The sequence below is a fragment of the Pithys albifrons genome, chromosome 5 (assembly GCF_047495875.1).
Source record: "Pithys albifrons albifrons isolate INPA30051 chromosome 5, PitAlb_v1, whole genome shotgun sequence".
In the NCBI taxonomy this organism is placed as follows: Eukaryota; Metazoa; Chordata; class Aves; order Passeriformes; family Thamnophilidae; genus Pithys; species Pithys albifrons.
In genome coordinates this window covers 69,566,214-69,588,270 of record NC_092462.1, presented here as the reverse complement: position 1 = coordinate 69,588,270, position 22,057 = coordinate 69,566,214, and positions in this window count along the sequence as shown.

The window sequence follows — 22,057 nt, the reverse complement described above, 5'->3', positions numbered from 1 at the left end:
TTGTTTGTCTCAGCTGGGATTTATCCCTGTAACCAGACATCTACAACATCTACACCTGAGCTACTCACTGAAGTTTCCTAGACAGTCAGAGGAGAACAATAGGCAGGCTTAGGTTAAGTTTAACCTAAGTAAACATAGGCTCCACCACAGGGGTAAAATTAATTAATCCATCAGAATACTTGCATCTTGAAAATAGTACTCCAAATATTAACAGATTGCAATTCTTTCTTGGATTTAGCTGAAATATTAAAATCATTTTTGGATTACTAAAATGCATTTTTTAATAAATAAACTATTCCATTCAAAATTTCACTAGGACTTTTTTGGGAAATACTAAATATTTGAAGGGTGATTTTCCACGTCTTACCAGTAGTTTCTTTGTACATGTATTCTTGAACTTCTGCTTCACCAGAAGTGTGAAGGGCTGTAACTGAGCACAGTGCATGCAGACACACAGGTACCAGTGGGTGAGCACAATGCACCCACCCCAGAGGTCCCGTGTTGGTTTTATGAAAGCAGAAAGACCTCCTTAACATCTTGAGAACCACAGCAGGACCTAAGCCTGGACGTAACACCACAAAAATAAAGTGTGACAAGGACACTTTTCCTGCCTTAAATGAGAACTTCCATGAAATGGCATCTACTGAAGAGCTCGTGGGAAGGAATACTGTGTTTTCCTACCCAAAGGAAGAAGTTTTGAGAACAACAGACCTTTTGCACAGCAACTGGATGGAAAGGTCGTGTCATACACTAAATATCCAGAAATGGAGGAGCTGGAGAGCTGAGTAGCATGAACATTACACCATCGCTGCTCATCAGCATCACCTCGTACAGCAGGAGGATTTCGGAGTGTCTTTGACAAAAGACTAAATAACAGAATGATTTTTTTTAAATGCCAAAATTTTGCCAAAACCCATTTCATGCACTCTACAAAGGGGTGTCTGTGAGCAACAGGGAGGGAAACAATAATAATAAACTGGAGGAATAGCTTTCACTAGCTAATAAATGAATTGCAAATAGCACACATGTCAGACACACTAATTCTAAGAGAAAACTGTTCCAAAACAGAAAGCAAATGAGATTGTGAGTGGGAAAAATAGCTTCTTCATCCTTAGAAAAGGAGACACACTTCCCTGAGTAAAGAATCAACCTATAAAAAGCTGAAATATCTGGACTTCACAAGCTAATTTTTGTGCCAAATTTAAAAAAAGAATATATATACATATCTATATATATCTACATCCCCATTCAACCACCCCCAAATCCAAAGCACTTAGAAAGATTACTACAGAGTGTGGGGCCTGCAATGCCAGAGACCTTTTAGAGTCACCTGAAACTGGATTAGCACACAACACAGAGACTGGATCTAGCTCTAGAAGAAAACCTTCCACAAGGAAGAAAATTCAGGCAATTAATTCAACTATTAGTTACAGATATTGAAAATGCCTGTGCCAGCTGTATGAGGCTGGAGAATTCATCAGGGACAAGGGAAAACAGAGATGGACTCAGACCCTGTACAGGAGACAGGAGTTAGTACCTTCCTGTGAAGCTCTTCCTCCCAGCACTACTCAGGAAGGGCTGGTAAAATGTGGAGGCCTAATTATTTCAGCTCATGTGAGTTTGATACTCCAGAGAAATGCTGGAGTGGCTTGTAATTCTGAAAACTCGAATTTGCTCAGCTTAGTTTGAAGCCAAGGAATCCACCTCTGTATTCAGCAGCTGGAAATGTGAAGAAGGGGAGATACAATGAAATAACTGGATAGGAAGCTTCATCAGTTCCCACAAGCCTCCCATTCCATGTCACTGCATTGACTTGTAGATCAGTCCTAAGGAAAGAGGGGATTGTCTGTTTTTAATAACTCTGCTGAGATCCCTGCAGTAGAACTTTGTAACGTGAACACCTGGTTACTGAGGACAGAATGCTGGTTAATCATCTCATTCTGAATGGGGCACCAGCCCAAATACCATTTGCACTTGCCACCAGGCAGGACTGGACTGTAGCTGGGCTTGGAAAAGTAAATTGTATCTTTCTACAAGCCCCTTAAGCCATCCTGTTCAAGGAAGAAGCAGCACTGAGTCATCACAGAAAAGTAATTCCTTTCATGAAGGACGTGTCTTCTGTTTAGAGCTATCTCTCTGGGGCAGTAAGATTGTGCAGGCCAATAGAAAGCAAAAGTGATGTGCAGGTGCTCTGAAACAGCCCAGGAGTAGCCACAGATGAATCCAAACTACAACCCTCCCGTCTTATTTGAGGTAGAGCAGTATCTTCAGAGACTCACCTTGACTTGTCCTCAAAGAGGATCAGCAGCAGTCTTGGGATCACTGAGGAGTCCTAATAGTTATGGCAAAGAGTTTTAGAACTGAATAAGGCTAAAAGAAGAAAATATTCCATAGAAGTTAGTCTGCAAACCAGCACAATGTCATAGAGGGTGAAAGGCTTCCTAAACATTCTGTGTTGAGGATGTAATTTTGTACTAAACTTCCCCAAAAAATTTAATCACTGGTTCAAACGTATCCAGTTTGTGCTCTTTGGGTTAGTAAATAATGTTCTGCTGCAATGCAAGCACTTGTGTCTGACTCCTATAAAATTACAGCTTGTTTCTTTCCTTTTGGGCAGTTCTGATGGCAGTGAGGGAAAAAGGTGCTTGAGAAACTTTAAGTAAGAGGGTGGCTTTGTAGTGAAGATTCATTTAGACAATTTGGTATCTATTACAAGATGAAATCAGACAGTGTCTGCATGCAAATGTGGGGAGGTAGTGAAAGAGAGCCTCACACAGTGAGAAGGTCCTTTTTCTTCATTAGCATTTATAAAATAAGTAAGTGACATTAGTATGGGATCTGATGACTGGAAACACACTGGACGTGTCCTGCTTGTCTCAGGCTCCAGAGCTCTGTGCTGGCATCATGTGCTACTATCATGTTCAGGTGCTCTCTGCATCCACTTGGCTTTGGGGATATATTATCATAGTGGAAGGGTTCTGTAACCTCACATAGGTAGGGTGGGGTTGTCTGCTGCTGCACACAAGGAAAACCTTTGTCTTTTAATTCTTTGTCCCTTGGGCAAAACGGCTGCACTTAAGGGAAGGTAGTAAAGATCTTCTCAGATGCCACACTGTCTATGGCTGGAAAGCAAGAAAAACAGAGAGTGAGACACAGAAAATTACAGTGCATGCCCCCAAATTGTCAGGGTTTAAGAGGCATTTGGACAATACTCTTAATAACATGCTTTAACTTTTGGTCAGCTATGAAATGGTCAGGAAGTTGTACTAGATTGTCACTGTAGGTCCCTTCCAACTGAATGATTCTATTCTATTCTATTCTATTCTATTCTATTCTATGATCAGGGGTAGAGGGTATATTCCAAGAAGTGGGGTCAGTTGTCTTTGCCCTCTGGACATGTCAGGAAAAAAAGACACAAAATGCTCACACAGCATGACAGTAGCAAATAAAATAATTCCTGTCATGCTCCATGACCACTGTATGTGTGAGAAGGGATGGGAGCAAGGGAGGAAGGCCTTGCAGCAGGGCAGGTGATTTTGAGCAGCTTCCAGATGGCACTAGCACAATATGCTCTATCTGTCTCATGAAGAAAGTGGATCTGTCACTCAGAGCCACTCAGAAAGAGTTTCTTTTCACTCTGCTGGAAGTGTCTGACTTTACCTAGCAGTTTCTTACTGTTAGCCATGAAAAAAGATTGTTATCAGTTGCAGCGGAATAGCCAGAACTTCTTTATTGTCAGTTCTGTTGAAACAGGAGGCCAGTGATAAGTGGAAGAGCTGGCAGCCTGTGCAGTTTGACATGAAAAATAATTTGCTGAGCTCTGCCATTCAGATAAGGACAAAGGATCAGGTCCTCCTCTGGGGCAAGAGTGTGACTTAAACAAAAATCTGCAATTTGGCAAAAGCCAAGGTAGCAGAAGGGGACGGAAGGCAGACACTTCCAAAGCAGGGATTGTGGAAATAGCATCTAAAAGATGAAGTAGAGCTGGCAGGTGGCTAAAAAACATTTACAAAATTTCATGCAGAAAGGAAAGAAGTGACAGAAAATCCATACAATAAGACCAAATGTTCAAAATCTTCCCACCACTCTCACCTGATCCCATTATTGCACAGGAAAAAAAAAAGAGAAAAAAGATATCTTAGGTACAGCTTTAAAACAGGAAATAATTTGCCCTAAATGAGACAAAAAAGCTGGTTTTGAAGTACTTTCTTTTCAATGATGTCAGTAAATGGCCAGAACAAGATTGCTCAGAAGAACAGGAGGCAGCTTTGTAAGGTTTGATTGCAGAAAGGAGTCAGCAGGGAGAGTAATCTGAATGGCTTTAGACCTGATATTAATTCCTTTTATACCAGCAGTGGATTTGGGATATACTGTTAGTAAGCTTCACATGCCATACCCTAATTACTGTACTCACATACAAGAAATATTATTGGAAAGCAGCAGACCCTGCCTTGGCCTCCTGGTGCAGGAATCCATGAGACAATGCACTTCCCACGAGCCTTTCAACAGGCCACACAAATGTTTCCTGCAGAGAAAAGGCAAAAAAGGAAATCTGATGAAGTTTGGGACAGGAGAGACAAGGGGAAGGAGGGAATGGGTAGCGATAAAATGGTGAGGACAGAGAAACACTGGCTGCTCTGAGGGGCTGGCAGGACTGTGGCACCCCCATTTTTTCCAGCACATTGTAGCATTTGGTCACTTGAAGGACAAGAAGAACCAGCACAGGGACCTCCTCCTGTGCCTCCTACCCCACTGGCTCCATCACTGCTGTGCTGGACCATGACAGCAGCAGATGAAAAAAATATTAGAGATATTACTGTGTTTAAAGAATTAATTCAAACTAAGCTGCTGAAAAGAATGATAATTTTTAAATCTCAAAATATTCCTTGAAGGCAGTTCCTCAGCAGGAACTGAAGGAAAATAGGCTGGTTATGGTTTAATAGACTGGTCCCAAAGAGCTTTTTGTGAAATACTTACAATATTATAAACAAGAAATGTTGTAAGGATCTCTAAAATGGGAATTTACACAAAGTATCGTGCCTTTTATTTGCATATGACCTCAATGATTATGTGCAAGATTTGGCCGTCCTCACAGTAAGTGCCACATTCTGGTTAGAGAAATATGATGCCTTTGTTTTGGCAGAAAATAAATCTCTTAAGGTAATCAAAAATTCATGTAACTTATTCTAAAAATATGCCCTCCAAAACTGTCTGTGCCAGACAAAACAGGAGAAAATATTTGCCTTTGACAGGGATATTGATCTATAAAATGTTTCTTTTCTTCTTTGCCCTCTTGATTCTCTTCCAAGCCCCCCTCTTCTGGTGCTTTCAAAGGAGTGAAGACTTCTGGGAAGAACATCTTGAAATACAACTTAGTCAGCCATGCCCTGAATTTTATTTACACTGAGGAGGCCTTTTGCACTATTCTGGCAATTTAGAGAGGGATTTACATCCATTTTTAGCTCTTTAGACTTCTCCCAGCCTGTATAAGGGCCTTTGTGTGAACAAGGCCTCAGTATACACATTATTGCAAAGTTGCTTTGGATGCCCTCTCCCCTACAGAGAAATAAATGGAACTGGACCTGGAAAAAATGTTTCACTTCCTAAGAAAGTCAATCTACCTAGACAGGAATCCTCATAAAGAGAAACACTGCTCCAGGCAGGGATTTCTCTGAATGACCCAAGTGTTGAGGTGTTCAGGAGGTGGAGTGGTGTACACTGGTGTCTTTATAATGCCACAGTGACAAAAAACATGCTGGCTTCAAAATACAAGGTTTGGGATCACTAGAACAGCAGCTGGGCTAGTCCAGTGGATCTGGCCCTTGCTATATCAGTTGTGGAAGCTAATTTAGACCATCTGTGGCTTCCTTGAGTTTGTCACTGCTCACCTCTGACAGATTTTTAAGCTGAAGTGTGGAGAAATTGCACTGCTATGGCCTTCAAGATCAGGATTGTGTTTACGTCTGCCCACTCTTCTTCAAAGACCAAACAGCATCAAAAACTTATGCAGATTTCTGACTGATCGGACTACAAAACAGGAGAAATTTTTTGGTGAAGTTTTTTGTTCATCAGAAAACAGCAAGTCACTGGAGGGATGGCATTTCCAAACCACTAATATCCCACCTGTCCGTTTGACCTGGCAGCCTGTCACACCAGAAGAGTGATGGAATAAAGCTTTTATACAGTTGACTGCTGTTTCTGAGTCTCATTTTTCCACCAAGGTCTCTATTTCTCCATTAGCAAATGTTTTTATTTTGGGCAGACTACAATGCCCTGTTTGTGTTTGTTTGGCAAGCCATGGCTGTGCCTGGTCAAAGGCAGGAGGACACACAGCCCATTCCTTATGTGACCGTCTTTTAACAGCTCTGAAAGGCTGCTGGGGGGCAACTGTCCCTGCTGCTCCCACACTGCCCTTCAGCCAGACCATTACTGACATAAACAGATATCACCTATTAAACAGAAGCTGACATACAGCTCTTGAGCGACAAAAATCAGACAAGAAAGCGTTTAAGTATTGAATCTACCTGCACAGACTTTAAATTTCTCTGTTTGCAAGGAGGAAGAACACAGAGGCTTACTCTGAAGTCAATCATCTTCAAAATGCAGTCAATAAAAGCAGTGCACAACAGCAGCAGGTAACCACATGTGCCAAATGAACCATCATACATTCTAGGACAGAGGATGTAATAAAATCTGGTGATGGGACCATTCTTTTTCCTGAAATACTGTATGTCTAAAACAGCAGCTTAACAAAACTCCACCAAGATCAAGGGACATTTGCTGTTAGAGACCAAAGGAATCTCAGGCTTCCTTAACTGAGGGGTCTTCAAGACCTGATGGAACACTGAAAATGGTCTTTCAGGTTCTCTTTCTCTCATTTCTGATCTAGACCAGGGCTACACACAGGCCCATACTGTGCCAGCTGTTTGGAGTCATGTCACTCAGAGCTGCATCTCTGCTTGAGGCAGGCTTTTTTTGACTTCTGATGAACAAAACAAGCTCTTCCACCTCCTCCCTGGAACCTGGAGGCAGCTGATGCCATCTAGACCTGAGGTCACAGAACCATCTAAGCCTAATCAAGTTCCCACCTTTTTCCCATTAGAGAGAGGATACTACAAATTCCTCATGGGAAGAAAAGGGGAAGCTGCTCATGAAAATCAGTCATGGAAAAAGAGATGGGAATTCATGACTAGTGAGAGTGATTATATACTGTCACATTAAAACATGTTCCTCTCTTGGGGAAAACATCCTTCATGCCATTGCTTTCGCAACACACATCCAGTGACTCAGTTAAACTGCTTGGAGGGATTGAAAGGCAATAACATCCCTCCTGAGGAGAGTGTAAGGGCTTTCCTGCAGACACCATAGTTCTGCCTTAAACTGTGTGCCCAAATCAAGTAATTTTCAGTTTCCTTTGCAAAAGCAGCACAGAATCAGATGTAAAAATCACTCACTGCATGGCCATAAGAGGTTTTGCATAGCTTGGTTGAGTTCCTTCCTCCATCCCCTTCTCCTGGAAGATCCTCCTGAAAAGAACTAAAATAATAATCTCCTGAGAATATCTATTACTGACAGTTCATTACACTACTTTGAATGGTTTCTTGCTTCACTTTAAAACTGGAGGTGGTTTTCCCACTCATGAATGATTTTTCATTTGCTATAAAAACTCAGTGCTGTGGGAATGTGCCATTTCAGTAACAAACCCCCTTTCACCAGCACTGCTGGTCCCTTTCATATTATCGTTACAATCAGTCTCTGATTTGAATAGACAGGGGTTTCACAGAGTACATAGAGGCTCCTTCATGCTGGGATGCTCTTGACTTCTTGCTTAGAAGATGGGTCAACCAGTGTGATGGCACAGAATTGGATCTGACAAACTGATCTTTATGTCTCCAGGACCTGCATTATTAAAGTGGGAGTGAGTCTCATCAGATCTTCAGTAAGTTTCTGCTTTTACTACTGGGACAATATTTTCTGTACATTTGCAGAAACACAGCCATGTTTAAAACTCTTATTTCACAGATTTGCCAAAGTAATAAGCTCTAAGTAGTTTCAAATCTGTAATTGTAAAACAGTCCTTTTTTCCCTTGGAGATACCAGTATTTTGTAGTAGAATTTTGCATGTCTGTGTAAGATCTTATACAAGTATGCACAGAAGCACATATTGTTGCATGAGCTGCTTTTGAATGGAAATTTCCCATAAATATAAATTAAACTACTCCACACAAGTGAATACAGTACAAACACAATTATGTCACTGTGTTTGTTACATATTTTGGCAAATTAGTAGGATCTGGTTATCAAATTTATGATGTTCTGCTTCCATAATAAATAATATGTGAACCCATTAAAACTGTGTTTCTCATATATCATTAACTGCAATAGAGCAGCGCATGTGCAAACATAATCTCCTTTCTAAAGCCAGATACTGTATATCAAACTTCAGGGTTTTCTATGTGGCCTGTTTGCAATATCCTTGGAACATGGGGAATTAAAATGTTTGCTATGTATTTGAGACCTATAAAATATTTGGTTCATTTCTCCAAAAGTCAAATATGTTTTCCACTCAGCAGATTCATCTGAGTTTTCATTCAATATCCTCAACCACCAGATCCAAGTCTTAATCTGCTAATCACCAGCAGAAAGCAACCCCTTTATTTTTAACTTGCCTGGAGAGAAGGAGGTTCGGGGAGACTTTATCAGTTGTAGCCAGGTGGGGGTTGGTCTCTTCTCCCAGGTAACAAGCGACAGAATGAGAGGAAATTACCTCAAGTTGTGCCAGGAGAAGTTTATATTGGATAGTAGGAGAATTTTCACAGAAAGGGTTGTCAAGTGTTGGAACAGGCTCTCCAGGGAAGTGGTGGAGTCATCATCCCTGGAAGTGTAAAAAAACCCTGTGGATATGGCATTTGAGTGCATGGTTTAATAGTGAGCATGGCAGTGGTACCAAGTTGAGAACTGGACTTGATCTTAAAGGTCTTTTCCAGCCTTAACAATTCTATGATTCTATGAAAATTACAGGTATAGACAAAATATTTTCTGTTAATATAATATCTTCCAGTTCCAGTCTCAACTCAGAAATGTCAAACCACTTCTGCTCTCCTCGTTCCTTGTATCTGTCCCTTTTACAGACACAAGCAGGTAGGTTTTTTAGCATCCTACAGCAATTAATCGTCAGACAATTTTATATCCTTTGCCTTCCTCATTAAACAAAAAAGTACAACCACCTCGACAGTGAAAAAAACAGGTGACAGAAAAATTAAATAATTTTTGTGTGTGTATATATGTATATATATAAATACATAAAAATTGGGTTTTTTATCATTGCTATAATTGGCACTATTGTTGTAATTATTATTGTTAATGGGATTGAGGTGGGGGGGGTTAGGGTTTGGTTGTTTTTGTTTTCCTGGTTGCACAGGGGCTCTGTGGGCAAGGCATTTCTCTGTAGCACCAGTGCAGTCCTGAGAGCCACCCTTCCCTCGGGCAACAAATACCAAAATACCAAAGCTTTTGCAAATACCCATGAATTCAATTCAAATGAAGTGTTGCTCTTCCTGTCAGCAGCACCACCTCTCACTGCAAAAGAAGCAAACTGGAGTTTGGATAAGAGCTGGTAATTGTCAGCACTTTGCCTTAGTGCACAGCAGCTTCCAAATACTCCTCTGCCTCTCACCCACATTCAGTTGTGAATTGTCATTTGAGCGAAGATTTTCACCCTGTTCTGTTTCTGACAGAGCTCAGAGAAGCATCAGTGCTGTTACAGCCTTCTAGCATACTGTTTACTAAATAATCCTTCATTACTTCCCACTGTTTTCATTGGAGGGAAACAAACATTCTTACAAATACAACAGATGACATATGAAACTATAAAAGTGCCTATTGGGTAAATGAAAGATCTCCTTTATTCTCAAAAACATCCAGCTTTACAAGTCTAGTGTGGAGTGATGTACCATGCCAGATACATTTGGAAACCATCCCAACTATCACTTTGAAACTCTGCCCATTTAAAAGTTTTGGCAACTTTAACCACAGCCACAAAAGCTTCAGCAAAATTGTTGGTTTAATGAGTCCAGTTCTGCCAGGAAGTGACAAAGCAACCCATGCCATCTGTTTGCATCTACCCACATTTAATCTATTAATGTGAGCCAAACTTACAGTCATCAGTATTGTTTTACTGGGATCATTATCTGGCCTAAAAATAAGCTATGGGTCTTATTCATTGCCGAAATAACTGAAATCAAGATTCTTACACCAGATTTAAGTTAGACCAAATGCTTTTTTGGCCAGAAGAGAAAACAGGAAAAGTTCAGCTCCATATGCCATGAATGCAAGTGAACCTTGGCTAAACAGACAAATGCTTTTTTCACATATGCATGACAAGCTGAGAACTAACTACACTAATGGGTCACAGTGTCTGTTTTTTGAACCTCTGTGGAGTTAAAATACGTGGAATAAAAACAAGTTTGAAAGATGTTACTATGTTCTTGTGCTACTATCAAGTTTCTATTCAATGATCCAACATGCAGTAGCTAAATAAATCCAACTGGCTACTTTTCTATGCAAGCCCTAGGTCCCTCAAGATGTTTTTTTTTTCTTTTTTTACCATGTATTTTACACAGTTATAAAACCTTTGGACAGTTGCAATGATAAAACATGGATATGGGCATTACTGGCTTCCTTATACTTCAGGGCAAAACTTAACACCACAAATTGATTTGACACTCCAAAGAAAGCAACTGCTGAGAAATGTCAGCTACATTCCGTGATGTCTCTGTCTACCCACCAAGAATGGGGCTACCAGGGTTGAGAGTGAACTGAAAGGACCTGGAGCAATTCTTGGAGTCTAATTCTGAGGATGAGCTCTAGTTACGTCTCAGTTCCCATACAGGGAGTAGTCTCAGTAAATTCCAAGTCCCCACCTCCTTATTCCACCCTTCCTCAGTTTGCCCTCATTTTCCAGCCTCTGGGACACTGTCACATGGCTTGAAAGGAAATCTAAGCAAGATCCACCAAGATCCCTGCTCCAGTCAGCACCAGGATTGTGGAGGTGCCTTAAAGTACACTTGACCTGCAATTTAAAGTAATTTAAAATCATAGAATCATAGAATTGTTTAGGTTGGAAAAGACCTTTAAGATCATCAAGCCCAACTGTTAGCCAAAGACATCTCTTCACACCTTACGCTTCAAAACTTCTTGAAGATCATGCAAGGGAAAGATTAATATTTTCAGACAGGGGTGATGTGAGCTTGTGAGGAACAAGGAGCACTGTCTTCCTTGCCTAGGAACACACATCCTTCCTGCTGGAATAATTAAGCCTGGAAAGAGGAGTTATTTAGCTCATTTTTGATGGCTATGAGTCAATACTCACACAAAAGGAGATGTACAGGTGGTGTCTACCTCTTCTTTAACAACAGGTTAACAAAAAATAGATAAGTAAAGCAAAAGAAGAGAAACTGTAAGCTTTTTAACACCTGTAGGATCTGGAAAAGAACATGTCTATCAGATGGAGAAATTCATTTTCCTGGTTTCTTACTTGTTTCCCGCACATAAGAATAAATATGTGTGGGATCAGTATTCCTCAACACTTTTAAACATGGTTTACTATAAGCAAGCCATTAGTTTCCTTGGCTGAATGTAAATATGCTCCTGCAATAGGAATAATTCTTCCCAGTTCCTCAGGCCTTTCATTACTTTATTTCTTACTTGCTCAAAAAACTGCTTATGATCACCTACATCCTCTGAGTTAATGGGACAATTTTTTCTTGTTGTTTTCAGCTTATGTTATGATCTCTGAGACTATCCTGGATTTAGGGATTTCAATTTGGTCTTTAGTGGCTCATATATACCACAAATCTAATACAAATCACAGGGCATAGACTAAAACAAAATGTGCAGCTGAGGATGGCATTTCTGTAAAAGCCTGGAGTGCTGTAGTACATTGGCAGGATAGTCTGTCATGGCTAAGAATTATTATATTCATAAATCAGTACCACACGAACCGAATCCTCTGATCTAAATGAAATTACTCTGGTTTCATGGCAGTGCTACTTAGATTGCATTACAGTCCCATTATCCATGGCCTTATTCTGGCCATAAGCGATGACAGATTCCAGTGCCTGCTATAGCAATATTGGCCATTTACTCTCAATGCTACAACAATGGGCATAAACAATCAGTTTTGCAAAGATTTGGTACAGCTTGATCCACATATTCTGCCTTTCAATCAAACTTTTTAAATATATCAGTCTTCTGTTTTTCAACCCTACACCTTTTATCTTGCATGCCTGATTCTAAATCATTAGAATTTCACTAAGCTGTGACATGAGCAAACTTTTCCAGCATTTCTGCCCCCTTAATTCCAAAGGTCACAGTGTTTCCATTTTTTTTAAATCAACATGTTTATTTCACACTATTTAAGATATTAGTACAACAGGTTCTGACATTGCAGGATGTTATAGGGTTTAGTGTTGATTTCTCTTAAACACAATAAACTGCAATTCTCAAACCCAGATTACCTAAAGCATCACTGGGACAGATGACCCCAAGAGCACAAGAACTGCAGCACTCCTGGAGAGAAGCACAGTGCCTGGTCCAGCTCTGACTCTTGGCTCTTAAACCAGCTGCTGAGGAAAAAATGGTGCAAATGAGCAAATTCAGGGTAAACTCCAAAGAAAATTTATTCCTAGCCCACCAGCCCTAGATACTAGATTAAGCTTTGAAAAAGAAATATAGCAAATAATTATGGAGGAAGAGAAATGTTGGGGGTTTTTTATGTTTTAGTTCCATGTTATTTTCTTGGTGCAAGAAGAGATTTATGCTGGTCTTGGGTAGCATAGTAGTGGGATGGCAGCAACAGGGACAAGGCAACATCATGCAATAGTCGATTTAAAAAGGAAAGTACTGGTTTCTAGTAACAAACACATTTCTGCACTTTGGATGCCATGCTGCTGGTAGAGGAATAGACAAACAATTCCCCCAAATATGTAGACACAGCCTCTGCTGTCTAGCACCGGTAAATACAGACCTTAGCCTCCAAACACAGAAAGGGAGATAAACAACAATCTGGTTTGATTTTAAAATAGCAATTTAATAACTGTTGTAATAGCCTGGACTTTTTATTTTTGAAGCTAAATCCAGACCACCATCCATATTCAGGGAGCACTGGAGCCTGAGCTGCCTCTCCAGCGCGGGTTCCCCTGGAACGCCGCAGCAATGAATCAGTCACACCACACTCCAGCTGCCTCACCGTAAACTCCACTGCAGCAGCTCCAGGAGTTCACAGTAGCAGCACTAATTTTTACCAGCTGAGGACTTGAGCCTTTATCTCTTGTTTAGACTTCAGAACAGACAGATTTCGGCAGCGTGAGCCTCCTCTGAACAAAGGGCTGATCTTTGGGTTGTCCCGTTTTTGCTCAGTGCTCTGGGCGCAGGGACCGTTCCCAGCAACGAACGGGGGGTTACACAGTTTGCTCGGCTCGGAGAGCAGGATCTCCCTCACCCTGCAACAGCGAGCAGCGCTGGGGACAAAATGACATCTAATATCTGGGAAAACAGTGTCGTGGATGTGGGAAATGGAGTACCTACCACATGGGTGCTACTGAAATGACACTGGCCCCGTGTGCCAGCTTCGCAAAAAAGAACACTTTGTTCCTGCCTGGCCTTGGCAAGCTTTTAACCCTGGCTAATTTAACATTAAAGCTACACTAGCTGTCTCAGATCCATATTGTTAGAGCCAGCTGGATATGCCAAAAACTACAAAGGGAGTAAGCTTTTTGCCTAAACAAATAATACTGACTGTCACTTTGTATCAGGACTTAATCCTGGTAATGAGCTACAGGCGGGGCAATTTCCCTGATTGAATGCGTTTTTCAGAGACCATTTCCACTCACTGTATTGCTTGCTGATAGCCATAAGGTATGTACTGTAATCCCAACTCCCCTCTTACTCAGCAGTTCATTATTTAGAGTGCCTTTTGCTTCCACATCCACTCAATCCTGTTATCTCCACCACTGCCACAAGAAAAAGCTGTTCCCATTCATTGCAGGGTTTCCAAGCTGTCTTCAGATTTGCATGGGGCTGCAGATTCATATTTTGTGTTGTGTAAGTGATTTGGGGGAGGTTTCATCTGGTTTCACAATACTTCTGTTTCGCTGTACTGAATATTGGAAAGTTCACAGAATGTAATTCATTAAATTAATTAAACAGCAATGAAAATGAAGTAAATTCCTTGGTTATTCCACTTCAGATCCTTAAGATCTCACACTCTGCTGTGCAGAAACAGGCCCATGGATTGGATATATTTAACATATCTGATTACATATGAAAATTAGTCCAGAAATGTGATTTATGTTAATCACAAAATCTATATTTATTTTTCATTTATGTTGCTTTAATTTGATCCTACCATGGTTTCACAGACGTAGAAGCAACAAGAGAAAGGTTTCCTTTGCTTCTGAAAACAACTGGTTGAACTAATTTCCCTGTTTACGTTGTATCGACATCCTTGGAAGGAAAACTGAACACCATCAAATGAAAAGATGCCATCTCAACTCCCTGGAAATTGGGTGAGTAGCTGTGCTTATATTGATCCTGCTTAGGTGCAGCAGGTTGGGTGAACAGTTCTTTGCTCAAGTTTTGCTGTGGGACATCCTGATTTTCTTAGCTCCACTTGGTCTCCCAGGAAGAAAGGGATAGGAGAGGAGGCAGCCAGGATACCTGTTTCCCTGTCCTCTGAGTTAGAATGTACTATTTCAGGTAAAACATTTGGGGTTTATGATATTTATTCTTTGGTTGACAAAGCAAATATATGAAAAATCTACATATATTTCAATGGACATGAATTCTTTAAAAAATCACCTGTCTTGGAAAACACTGAGATTAGCTCAGTTGTTTAAAACTTGGTTGTAATAATGCCAAGGTCATGGATTCAATCCCCTATGTGGGCCACTGACTTAAGAGTTGGACTTGATGATCATTGTGGGTCCCTTCCAACTCAGAATAGTCTGTGATTCTGTAAACTTCTTTTGCTTGAAAAGCAGTTCTGCTGCTGAAAACCCCCTCAAGACCAGTGCTAGTTCCAGGCATAGGACCTGCACACCTCAAGTCCCTTGGCTGACTGCAGATAACTGCCACAAAGGATTTACTGCTTGTTTAACCAAGTACCAGACAAAAAGAGCTATTTTGTGTCAAATGGACAAGCACCTCTTTGAGCACAGGAACGAATAAAAGCCTGGCCTCCAGCAGGCGCTATCTCAGCTTTGTTTGTTTTTGCCTGAATTAGCTTAGCGCTGCAGTGTGATTTCACCCTTATTACCCACTAGGAAGGTTACACATTGTAGCACTAAGCTCAAGGAAAAGTTCACGCAGAGTTCACAGCTAATTAGCCATCGCGGGCTGCACAGGGAAAAGCAACCTTGATGGTGAAGTGGATTCTTCCGTGTCTGGTATGACTGAGCCACACTGGGGTGGGTTTTTACAAGCCTGAACACTATTGCATCCAGCTGGTGGCTTTCCCTCAGTGGTGAACTAAGAAGTGCTGTCACTCCCCTCCCAGTTTGCACATAATGTTTACTGGAACATCACGGAGAACTCTGTTAGAAATATCAGAGTTACATGTTACATAAATATTTATGACAGAACAGCATAACGAGGCATAACTGGGACCCCAAGAATGGATATACATAGCTACTATGTATTTATGTACTTTACTAAATACCACGTGTGTAATTCAACTTTTTTTGTCTGGTTTCTCTAAATAAATAGTAAAGTTAAAGTGAATTGTATTTTTTTCCATTTTTTTTTTAAATATTATTTGTAGGCTAAAAAATCAGAGGTTAAAAATGTATTTGGTATTGCCAAAACAATAATATCAGATTTACAGAAAAGTATTCAGACAAAACTCCAACTGATTGTTGAGCAAACGTGTATTTGTTGCCTTCCTAATTATAACAATCTGATTGTAAGAAGTTTGGTTATTTAGGAAATGTGGTGAAACACATGCACATATCTCTTTTTACACCACCAAACCCTGGATGTGGGTAGGAACTGTGAGTGTGGCTGGTGGTGTATCACCCATGCTTAACTTTCATAGAATTTGTTTCTCACCTTTCAATATTAAAAAAAAAAAACAACCAAACGTGTTTCTCCATTTTAAAAGTAATTTTTGGCAGCACATAGTTGTATTCAAGGCAGCTTGACCCAAAAAGCTTCACAAGGAATGAAATTCCCACTTGCTTATGGGGTCAGGCTCACATATCACTTCTGCCCCACTTGGCTGTGGTTTTGGTGTGTGAGGGGGACACCAGTGGCTCATAAGCTGTTTGCTGACAATCCTTGATGGAGTAAATTCACCTCTGGGTGCCAGGTTCTGTCATGGCAAAATCTGACCTGCAACCACTGATTTGGCTTTAGGTTTCAGGAATCTTTCAGGATCTGCCTGCTACTCCTTATAAGAAAGATGTAAGAGATTGTGTCCTCTGAATAGTCACAATTTTCACTGTCTTGGGGTCTAAAGAATGTCGATTAAACACTATATAAAGCTGAGAAAAATATACAGCAAGCACAGCAGTATTTTATTAAATGTGATCTATGCAGTAATGTGGCGTTACATATGGTGTATTCAAAAAGTTCAATAGTGTTGAATGGCAATGAAGTAAAATAAAATATACATTAGCATATCACAAGAAAGCTCTAAGGCACTGTATGCAAACTTCCATGCTTTTTTTTTTTACTCATAAACTAATTAATTTTTTTGAAACAGGCTGCATTTTTGAATTTTGGAAACTAAATGAAGCACAGCAGGGATTCCAGTTTAATGCCTAACAAAAACTGTTACCCTTTTAACAGTTCTGACAGGCACAGCTGAGTCTTAAAAGAGCTATTCCCTTCTCTCCAACACTGTCCCTGCAAACACACTGTTGCCAAATTAACAATCAATATTGAAAATTTGCACTTACCCAATAGCATATTCTTGGTAGCTATCTTCTGATTTATACCTGTCTTGACTGATTCTCAATGAACAGTGTAGGAATTAACCACTGCAAACAACAGGAAGGCTTTCAGTGTGTGTGGAGTTTATATACAGTGTATGTTTATTTGTGACATTTATTTTACAGCTTGTATCTTTAGTGGTAACATTTGTAGCTCTATCATCACCAATCCAGGTGAGAGTTTTAAAGGAACAGTGGTTTGGAACAAAGATTGCCCCAAAGAAAGAGGGCTTGATTTGCAATGTAATAAAATGTTTGCACATATGAAAAATGCCTATGAAGTCACTCCTTGGTCTGAGTTACACAGCCAGGATGGATGGAGCAGATTTCACTGCTGAAGTGTTACAACAATTAATCACAGGCTGTAGGGAAGTCTCCCTGTGTTATGGGAGGAGAACTGCAGGGGAACCGCCATGCAAGGACCCCGAAGAGTCTTTCCTGTGTCACATCAATGCAATCCTGCAAAGAGTGCCCAAAGCTGCCAATGTCAGCCCACCAGTGAGACTCTGATCTCTTAATTTCTGAGCCCCAAGAGGCTGCTGCCTCACCCAGTGTGCAAAAAACCTTCAGCAGACTGAGGACTTAGCATTGTTATTAGTTGTCTGCAATTTACAGTCTGAAGGACCATGGCTGCAGTGGGGCTTGCTGGTTTCCAGTCAGAGTTAACTGGAAATATAAAGCAGCTTTGCTCTAAATGTACAACCATGGTATCAAATACTTACATGACAATGTGAAGATACAGATCCATTATGGCCCTGTGCATCCATGGCAGGGTACCAGTCATTCAGCCAACACATACACACACCCTCCTGCCTCACACATGTCCAGCAAAATGTGAATGGATGGGCTCTTTCTCTCATATAAATGACTCTGGGGACTCATGTCATTCTTTTAGGAGGACAGTGTTGTACTACTCAGTATACTGTATATGGGATGGGGGGGAGAACATCAATTAGGTTAAAGGAAAAAATCCTTACTGTATGTATAAGCTGTTTTATATTTCATTTACACATTTTCCACAAGAACTATTGAAAACCTTGACAAAGTGATATATGAGCAAATAAAATTCTGAGTTTACTGCATACAGACTCACATTTTCTGATTCATTTTTTTCCCTAAAAACTCAGTGCCAACTGTTTCCCTTGCCATTTTTCTCCAAACCCACTCTGCCAACCAAATGTCATTGATATGAGACTTTCCACACAGATAGATACTATTGCAATTTTTCAAAATACTAGACTGGGGCTATTAAGCATATTGCTTTAAACTTGCACCAAAATTAGAGGATATGAAGGAAGCAGACAATTGGCAGAACTGGCCTTTCCACCACATACGTCAGCAAGACCTATAGCTTGGGAAAATGAGGATTTCTGGAATATAGCACTAATGTATTTACCGTATGCTGTGCTGGAAGCTTTTTACATTCATGCTAATAATCTGCAAACTTGGTAATTTCACATAGGTAAACTAGAGCTCTATTTTTATATTTCAGCAAAGATTTAATGTCTGGGGCTGTAACATTACTAGGCTGTGTTATTTTTACCCACACACTCTACAGGCTCTATTGGTAAGCTGTGAAATGCTGTCAGAAGAAACAGTAACTACACTGCACTTGTGGAAATTGCAAGTCCTCTACATTACCAAGGTCATTTGCCTTGTTTCTTATCCCTTTAACTATTTATTTTCTTAGTTAGAAAAGCTGCATAGTTCGTAAATTACCCGCCATTACTAGGAACTGCAGAGATTCTAACAGAAAGGTAAATAAACACATTGAAAGATGGAAATGCCCATTTCAGAGCTTACAATGGAAGAAATAAATAATGAATCCAGATCTGCGTATCTGTATCAAAAAGAGTAATACCAGAGCACAGACCAGCAGAAGTCTTGACCAGGACATTTAAACAGCTGTCATTTAGGTATTCCAGTCTCTCCTTGCTTTAAATGTCTTTCAAAATCAACCTATAGTGAATGTTGTATGGGCAACAGCAGAAAAAACATGCATCGACATCTGAGTACACACAAGGAGAAAAGCTGAGCAAGACTAGGAGGTAGTTTGTGTTGAAAACATTCCTTGATACTCCTGGCAGCTTTTGTTCTTCCTCCCTTTATCCCACCCTCTATCTCCCAGCTGGGTTTTTCAGGCCCTGCCCTGCACCATGTCAATGTCCCTGTGTTACAGGTGACTCCCAGCACAACCTAACCCCCTGGGAGCTGCCCCCCTCCCAGGCTGGGTCCTGTGTCCAAATGGAGGTCAAAGACATAGTCGAAACTGGACTGGGTAATCCCAAAGGGCCCATCTGTTCCCCACTGTCATCGCACCAAGCCTTGCCCATCATCACCCACAGTGACTCTTGGGAGCTTTATCCTGCCTGTTTCAAATCAGTTGAGCTCAGACAAGCTGGAGATTGGTGAAATGTAATTTTTTAACATATTCTGCACAGCCAAATGCATAAAGATGCAGATGTACTTAGACCATCTCCAAAGTCAGCTTCTGTTTGGCTCAACACTGAGTTGGGCAAGGATGTCAAACATGGCTAAAATGTGTGCTCGGTTAACGCAGGGGCCAGAAAAAGCCTTTAGGAATGTCTAGTGGGACTGGTTTCTTCCTCTTTTGTGTTGTTTCCTCCAGATGACTTAACACACGGATAGACAGACCTTGATCTTGTTACGGAGACCGCCCTGATAGGAAATGCATTGTGTCCCTTTATTTCAGAGGTCCCAGGTTGGTCAGGACAACATTTACTGCCTGTGTGAGGTGATCCTCCAGAGTGCCAAAATTAAAGCGGAATCACTCAGCATTGTTCATTTTCTGAAGAGGTGTTTTACATGTGGGCCATGACAGCACAGCTGGGGCCAGTGAGTAGTTTCAGAGTATTGAAAGGAGGATGTATAACAGCCACTTTTCTAGATTTGGTGGCTTCTGAATAGCTCTGTGGCAGCAAAGTCAGGGGACTGCTGCTTGCTGTGGGCAGGGCTGTGAGGGACTTTTCCCATGTCCTGAGTTGAGAAGGAAAAGCAACACTATTTGCAGAATACAAAGATTTTTCCTCTTTTGCTGATAAACTGTAACTTGATAACAAAGCTTGTTCAATGACTCCTAACACTGAAAAGCTTTTCTTTCACACACAATCATGTCCTTCCTCACCTCATCACCACACAAGTATCACTTTGTCCCAAGAAAGTTCCCTGCCTATCCCATGCAGACACCAGGTGCCCAGCTGGCACCCTATTCCCTGGTACTACTGTACTCTAATTTAGAGCCCAAGACAAATATTTAATATCGTTTCAAGGGGCAAAGCATCAGGGCTTTAGACATAATCAAGGGAAGAGCTGCCCAGAGCCCATAGGGCACCCCAGCCAAAGGATCCTTGGGGCAGAACATCACTAACTTTCCCTGTGGAGAGACTCAGCAAGTCAATCCTGCTGTTAGGAAAGGCAGTTTTCCCTGCAAAGCGTTGTAGCAGTCAGGGGTTCTGGTGATGCAGATGATTTAGTGACTGCACAGTGCTAAAGCTTTATGGAGCTGATGGGACATCCAGCAATCCTAGGGGTGCAGTATGAAAGTACTCCAAACACTACAGCATGCACAGGAGCAGTGTCCTCCTATCTGCACAGAAGTTTCTACATGCACAGAAGAGATTTGCAGAAGAGTCTGGTACAATGGCAGACCATCAGAAACAGCATGTGCTGCAAAGGCCCACAAAGCTGATCTACAGACTGAAGTATGTTGGCGTTTCTGACACAGGGACCACAGAAGGAGAGAATTATCAAATTGCATTTCCTCAGGTCATGAGCAGGTTAAATTCTAGAGGGGAAAACAGGACTATCATAGATAAGCCGACAGTGCTGCATCTTGATGAGTTATGGCATTCTTTCCTGTCTGCCAGAACAAGAGAGTTCAAAAATAAGTGGTAGCAATTTCACATTTTAATTGGCACAATTGTAGAAAATGCTCCCTGGCAAGTATCAGGTATTATGTCTAACAGACCAAGCATTTGTCTGCAACAGACTTCCTTTGTGTGACAAAGGAATAAATAGACATGATGCTACCTTATATGGCCTAAGTGTCACCTTGTGAGAGAGATAAGTGATGACTGTGAAATGAAGCTGAAGTTGGCAACGATAATGCAAACAAGAGGATACCTTCAGCATGACTGCTGACCCTATTGCATGAATAGCTTGATTCTGACTAGTAATAAAATCCTTTGCTATTGTTTGTGTGTGCATAAAACACCCTTGTAGTGAAATATATACTCGTGTTCTCTCCCAGAAAACTGCAGAAGATAAATTAGTGCCCTTTTATGACTTAAAGCTAGAAAGCTGCAGACAGAAACACTGAAAAGAACTGGAGGTCAGTTCAATCTCTGTTTCACAAAGTTATACAGCACAGCTTTAGCACTCAGTTCTTAATGCTGAAGTCTTGAATACCCACTGTGACAGTGCATTGTCCTTTGTCCTGAGGGACGTGTTGCCCAAGTTCTCTCTCAAAATTAAGGCTAAATAATTTCTTCCTTCAGATCACTACTCTCTCTACCCCACCAGCATGACTAACCCCTGCTCTCAATTTTACCTTTCACATACCTGTGCACCACTATCTGAATTACTGTCTTAAGTTCCAGCAGTTCATTCAGTCCCTCACATTCGTTCTTCATCTTTGGATGCTTTTCTGATGTTTTACACTCGGACTCTAACATATTGCTGCTCTTCTTTTTAATGCCCGCAACTCCTGTATAAATTCCAAACTGAAAAGGCCAGAGCAGTACCGATCTCACTGCCCTGACCAGGAAGAGTGGTCTGACTAATTTGTTTAGAGGTAAGTCAGCACCCTCTGGTGTATCATTAGTGTACTGCAAATTTCCTTTCAGATTAAAGGACTAATTCCCCAAGAAAAATTCTATGAAGACAGATGCCTAAGAGATTAATACACAAACGTCCCTGCTTACTGAAAGATAGAAAAAACCTTGCTTTTATTCCTTCTCTTCTTAAAGAAAAAACCCCGAATTTAGTGTTTTCAACGTTTTTTGAACAAATTATAAAAGTATTGAACTTAGCAAATGACATTCCAC